Source organism: Dromiciops gliroides, chromosome 3 (genome assembly GCF_019393635.1).
Source record: "Dromiciops gliroides isolate mDroGli1 chromosome 3, mDroGli1.pri, whole genome shotgun sequence".
In the NCBI taxonomy this organism is placed as follows: Eukaryota; Metazoa; Chordata; class Mammalia; order Microbiotheria; family Microbiotheriidae; genus Dromiciops; species Dromiciops gliroides.
The window spans coordinates 315,745,651-315,752,098 of record NC_057863.1 but is presented as its reverse complement, the minus strand read 5'-3'; the positions used below and the strand labels follow the sequence as shown (position 1 = coordinate 315,752,098).

Below are 6,448 nucleotides of genomic sequence, written 5' to 3'. Positions count from 1 at the left end.
GATCTTTTAAACTTAGATGTGTCTTTCTTCTGATTAGCCTGACATTACATCATTTGGCCTGCCCCTGGCAAAGGTAAGATAATCCTGATTGGTAGACATTTACTTCCTCCCTGGGAGATGGGAGTAATCCTCAAGTGATAGATTAGGCTACAGTCAATGGGAGTGGTTATCAGTAGATAATCAACAGGGTAATCAGGAAAGGATTACTGTAGAAGACAGTATTTTTGCTTTGACAAGAGGGGAAGCCAAGCAAACCAGGAATTGGAAATGTGGAAGGAAAGAATTCCAGGCTAATGAAAATGCCTAGAATCTGCAGATATAGTCTCTTCTGTGAGGAACAGCAAAGAGGCCAGTGTCAGTGGATCATAGATCACATATAAGATGTTAGAAGACTAGAAGGTAGAAGAGGGAAGGTTGTGAAGGGCTTTGAATACCAAACAAAATTTAAGTATTTAACAAGGAATTAATTGAGTAGGGTAGTGATATGGTCAGACCTGGGCTTTAGGAAGATCAGTGATGGCTGAGTGGAAGATGGACTAGAGTGGAGCGAGACGTGTGGTAGGGAGAACAACCAACAGATTTTTGCAATAGTCCAGGGGTGAGGTGATGAGGGCCCGTACCACGGTGATGACATTATCAGAGGAGACAGTGGGACATTTATGATAGATGTTACAAAACAACAGGTCTTGGTGGTAAATTGGATTGGGTTGGGGTAAGAGGGGTGAGAAAGAATGAGGAGTCCAGGATGACACCTATGTAGCCAACTTGGGTGAATAAGAGGATAGTGGTACCCTCTACAGTAATTGGGAAGTTAGGAAGAAGGGAGATTGAAGGGAGGGGTGGATGAAGGAATTGAATTTGAGAGCTGTATTTAAGATTTCTTTGGGACAGTCCAGTTGATATTACATAGAAATATTGATATGATGAGATCACCAAATAAAATAAGGAGAAGAGAAGAGGGCTTAGAGAAAACCCTGTGGGTTATCCACGATTAGTGGGTTTGACCTGGATCTAGCAAAGGAGACTGAAAAGAAGCAACCAGATTAGGGTCACCAAAACTTAGGGAAAAGGAGAAGATTATTGATAGCATCAAAGACTGCAAAGATATCAAGAAGGATGAGAATTGAGAAAAATGCCTTTAGATTTATCACTTGTACAGTCATTTTTTTTAGTCATGTCCCACACTTCAAGACATTTGGGGGTTTTTTGGCAAATATACTAGAGTAGGTTGCCATTCCCTTCTCCAGCTCATTTTACAGATGAGGCAACTGAGGCAAACAGGGTTTGACTTGCTCAGGTCACACAACTTGTAAGCGTCTGAGGCCATATTTGGATTCAGGAAGATGAAATCTTCCTGACTTTATCTTGGCACTCTATCCACTGCACCAACTAGCTGCCCAATTTGTCACTTAAAAGATTGTTGATTTTGGGAGAGCAGTTTTAGCTGAATGATGAGGTTAGAAGCCAGACTGCAGAAATGTAAAAGCAAATGAAAGGAAAGGAAGTAGAGGTAACTATTGTAGATGGCCTCAAGCAGTTTGGCTACAAAAGGGAAAAGAGAAAAAGGATGCTAACTACCAGAGAAGGGCAGACCAAGTGAAGAGTTTTCAAGGATGCAAGATTCATGGACATTTGTAGGCAATAAGGAAATAGCCACTGGACAAGTAGATATTGAAGATAAATAAGAGAGTAGTAATTATAGAACAGGCAATCTTCTGGAGAAGACAGGATGCAATAGAATCCCATACATGTAGAAGGGGTTTGCCTTGGCAAGGGGAAGTGTCACCTCTTCATGCTAGATGAGGTGAAGGAACAGGTAGTGACAAAAGGCATCTGGGAGATGTGAATTTTGGAGGAGGGGAGAAGAGGAAGCTCTTGGTGAGAAACTTCTGTTTTTCCAGTGAAGTAAAAGGCAAGGCTCTCAGCAGAGAGGTTGGGGAAAGGGTAACCATGTGAGGTTTGAGAAAGGATAAAAATCTTTGGAAAAGCTACTGTGGTGAGTGGTCTAGTGAGTCAATTAAAGAAATGTAGCCCTCGGCCTCTGTTCTCTGAACCCTGCAGACAAAACCCATCCAGAAATTCAACATGTCTATTCTCAAGATCCAAGCAAGAGAAATCTTTGACTCTCGTACAAACCCCGCTGTTGAAGTCGATCTCTGCACTGAAAAAGATCTCTTTCAAGCTGCCATGCCCAGTGGTGCTTCTACTGGTATCCATGAAGCCCTGGAGCTCCTAGACATTGATAAGACCCGCTACATGGGGAAAGGTTGTCTCCGAAGCAGTTGAGCACATTAATAAAACTATTGCCCTGACCCTGGTTAGCAAGAAATTGAATGTTGTGGAGCAGGAGAAGATTGGCAACTTGATGATTGAGATGGACAGAACTGAGAATAAATCTAAATTTGGGAGTGTGTCTGGCTGTTTGTAAGGCCAGAGCTGCTGAGAAAGGTGTCTCCCTTTTCCAGCATATTGCTGACCTTCCAGGCAATGATGAAGTTGTCCTGACAGTTCCAGCCTTCAGCATGATCAATGGGGGCTCCTATGTCGGTAACAAAGTGGCCATTCAGAAGCTCATGACCCTCCCAATTGGTGCAGCAAACTTCAAGGAGGCCATGACCATTGGAACTGAGATCTACCACAACCTGAAGAGTGTGATTAAGCAGAAATACCAACAGACACCACCAACGTAGGGGATGAGGGTGGCTTTACTTCTAACATCCTGGTGTAACGATTGGAATAACGCCACCTGCTGGATACTTACTGTAGAAGAGTTCTGCCCATGAAGGGAAGGTCTTTGAGGGCAAGACCAGGAGTCAGGAAGTGACGCGGGCTAGTGGGAGGAGGAAGGAAGAGACTGGTGCTCAGGCTCGCTCTCTTTCCTGGGGACGCTGGCGGAGAAGGGAGCTAAAAATGTGCTCTCCCTTTAATAGATAGAAATCTAGGCCTTTCTCTCTCTCTTTACCAAATTCTTATTCTCCTTAATAAATGCTTAAAAGTCTAACTCTTGCTAAAGCTTATAATTTATTGGCGACCACTCATTAGATATTTTAGACAGTTTAGCTAGAATTTTACCCCTTAACACTGGAGAATAAGAAAGCTCTGGAGCTGCTAAAGAATGCTGTTGGTAAGGCTGGCTATACTGATAAGGTCATGATTGGCATGGATGTGGCTGCCTCAGAATTCTTCCCATCTGGGAAATATGACTTGGACTTCAAGTCACCTGATAATGCCAGCAGATACATCTCCTCTTCTGAGCTTGGCGACCTTTATAAGAGCTTCATCAAGACTATCCAGTGGTGTCTATTGAAGATCCCTTTGATCAGGATGATTGGGAAGCTTGGATGATTTTCACTGCTATTGCTGGTATCCAGGTGGTAGGGGATGATCTCACCGTGACCAATCTCAAGCACATTGAAAAAGCTGTGAGTGAGAACGCCTGCAACTGCCTCCTACTCAAAGTGAACCAGATTGGCTCCATGACTGAATCAATCTCTCAAAGCATGCAAGCTGGCCCAGTCCAGTGGGTGGGGGGTAATGGTTTCTCATCATTCTAAGGAGACTGAAGATACTTTCATTGCAGACCTGGTGATGGATCTCTACACTGGGCATATCAAGACTGGTGCCCCCTGCCAATCTGAGTGTCTGGCCAAGTATTACCAGCTTCTCAGAATTGAAGAAGAGCTGGGCAGCAAGGCTAAATTTGCTAGAAGGAACTTCAGAAACCCCTGAGCCAAGTAAACTGGCCAGGAAGCCTCAGAGCCAGCAGGCACCAGTGTCCTGCATAGAAGTCTACTCCTGTCCTAAGAATGGGGAGCTCTGAGTACTAGACTAGTTTTGTTTGGGGGCAGAGACCTTTGCTGTTTAACTCTCCCTCTCCCCTCTACTTTTTTGTGATGTTCTCATTGCTTCATTAGAACTGTCATAAGAGACTGTACCTGATCATCTGGTGCTCTGTTGGCAATAGCCTATCATCTTGTGACTGGCTCCAATGACCTGTTGTCACCCCCACCCCTTTTGTTTTTGTTTGTTTTTTTTTTTTTTGCGGGGCTATGGGGGTTAAGTGACTTGCCCAGGGTCACACAGCTAGTCAATTGTCTAAGGCCAGATTTGAACTCAAGGTACTCCTGAATCCAGGACCGGTGCTTTATCCACTGCGCCACCTAGCTGCCCCCCACCCCCACCCCTTTTGTTAATGTGTGGAGCCTTATACTTGTGATGCAGCCCGGAAGAGCCCACAGGCCAGATCCTTAGTGGCTTCTATGTGTAGAATAAAAGTATTCAGTAACTCACTGGAAAAAAGAAAAGAAAAAAATGTAAAAGGATTACCTTACAACAGTAAGGAGCAGTTGGTATTATATAATACAAATTTGGAGTGGATCAAGTCAGTATGGTTTCAGGATCTTTTTTCAGCTTTGTGAGGCAGCATGTGGGCAAGAGCAAAGGCAAAGATGGTGAGAGTAATTCAGGGCTGAGTCTTGGCAGGACAAGATCAGTGATATAGGATATGATGGCAAGGGAATCGAGAAGAGAAAGTGTCTAAATGAACTGACTCAGTAAGGGGTCAAGATGGGGAGGGGAGCAGAGTATAGGAGTAACTAAGAATGAATTTAGGGGTCATGGGGTTAGTGAAGAAAAGCAAAGGGAAAGATGTATTGACAGATTGTGATCAGATATGGGGAATTTAAGAATTTATAGACATGGAAACAGAGCACTTGTGGGTGATGGCAGGATCAAAGGTAAGACCATCTTTGTGTGTAGCTGAGGTAGAATGGAAGAGTACGCCATAAGAAGCAAGTTTAAGAATTGAGAGCTAGGGGCAGCTAGGTGGCGCAGTGAATAAAGCAGCAGCCCTGGATTCAGGAGGAACTGAATTCAAATCCGGCCTCAGACACTTGACACTTACTAGCTGTGTGACCCTGGGCAAGTCACTTAACCCTCATTGCCCCACAAAAAAACAAAAACAAAAAACAAAACAAAAATAAAAACATCAAAATAATAATAAAAAAAAGAATTGACAGCTAAAGGTGTTTGAGGGAGTATCAATATGTACATTGAAGTCCTCTAGCATGAGTACTGGGCCGTTAGATGGCCCAATGGATAGAGTGCTGTGCCTAGAGTCAGGAAGACCTAAGTTTAAATGTGGCCTCAGACTCTTATTAGCTGTGTGACCCTGGGCAAGTCTCTGTTTGCCTCAGTTTCCTCATCTATAAAATGAGCTAGAGAAGGAAATGGTAAACTACTTTAGTTTTTTTGCCAAAAATTCCCAAATGAGTCGGACTCAGCTGAACAAGTCTGAGGGAAGGAGTTGGGGAGGAGAGAAAGGCTGTGAGCCAGGCACTGAACACTTTGAGGATGGAAAGCAGGTTTCCTGAGAGGGAACTTACTTCTAATAAGTTTATACTTTCTCACCTCCTGAAAGGCCCCAGAATTAAACTAAATGATTGTTAAATAAAGGGCTAACAGTCTCTTATTGATGTTGATGTTGTTTTTAAAAACCAAGTCTTTACTGTACTGACTAGATTGGATCAGTTATGAAAGTAAGTGGGCTTAAAAAAATTCATTGTCTGCATGGACAGCTAATTTTAATTTCCATTCAACCAATGTTTGTTAGCACCCTAGCTACCCACTCCCACTTCCTTTTTACTTACTCCTTATCATGCCAACAGGCTAATAAATTCTCAGCATCTGCTACAGCAAATATTCAGAGACTGTGCCCATGCAACTGAAATAACTATTAGGCCTGGTTTGTGCATTGTTTGACCATCCAAGTAGCTAACAGCAAATCGGATCTAATTAATTCTGTGGCAGTTGCCCATTGAGCATGCCAAAATCACTGAACTGAACTGACCATGCCTCTACTGATTCAGAGATTGCATGTTAAAAACAGCCAGTTTCCCACAAGCCTGTGTTCCCACAGGTATTCCAGCATTACTCAAAGGGCACAGAAAGAACAGCAGGTAGAGCTAAATTTCTTTTAGACACTCTCCAGTTTTCATTGCTTGTTGCCCAATTTTTCTGTAGCCCACTGTGGTTTCTTTAGACACTGAATATTTTAGCATATTCATATGTTCATGACTGGATTCACTATTTCAAATATCAAATATGCTAAATTGGATTGCTAAGCATACATCATTTACCACCCAGTTTTCCTTCCTGCTCTACCTCTTTTAATTTGGATTGACTTTTATTTTTAACAGCGTAAAATAAGCATCTCATTTATGTTACATTTTAAGGGTTGCAAGGGCAGGCAGGTAGCACAGTGGATGAAGCCCTGGGCCTGGAGTGAGGAAGATTTCTCTTCACTCAAATCTGGCCTCAGACCCTGGGCAAGATACTTCATCCTGTTTGCCTCAGTTTCTTCATCTGTAGAAGGAAATGGCAGACCACTGATCACTGCCAAGAAAACCACAAATGTATATGATTGGGCAGCTAGGTGGCGCAGTGGATA

The 6,448-nt window shown here is 43.1% G+C and overlaps 1 pseudogene; it reads left to right on the top strand.

The window, feature by feature from the left end:
• The first annotated feature begins 1,926 nt into the window (after nt 1-1,926).
• Nucleotides 1,927-3,729, top strand: LOC122750001 (annotated as a pseudogene).
• Nucleotides 3,730-6,448: the final 2,719 nt, after the last annotated feature.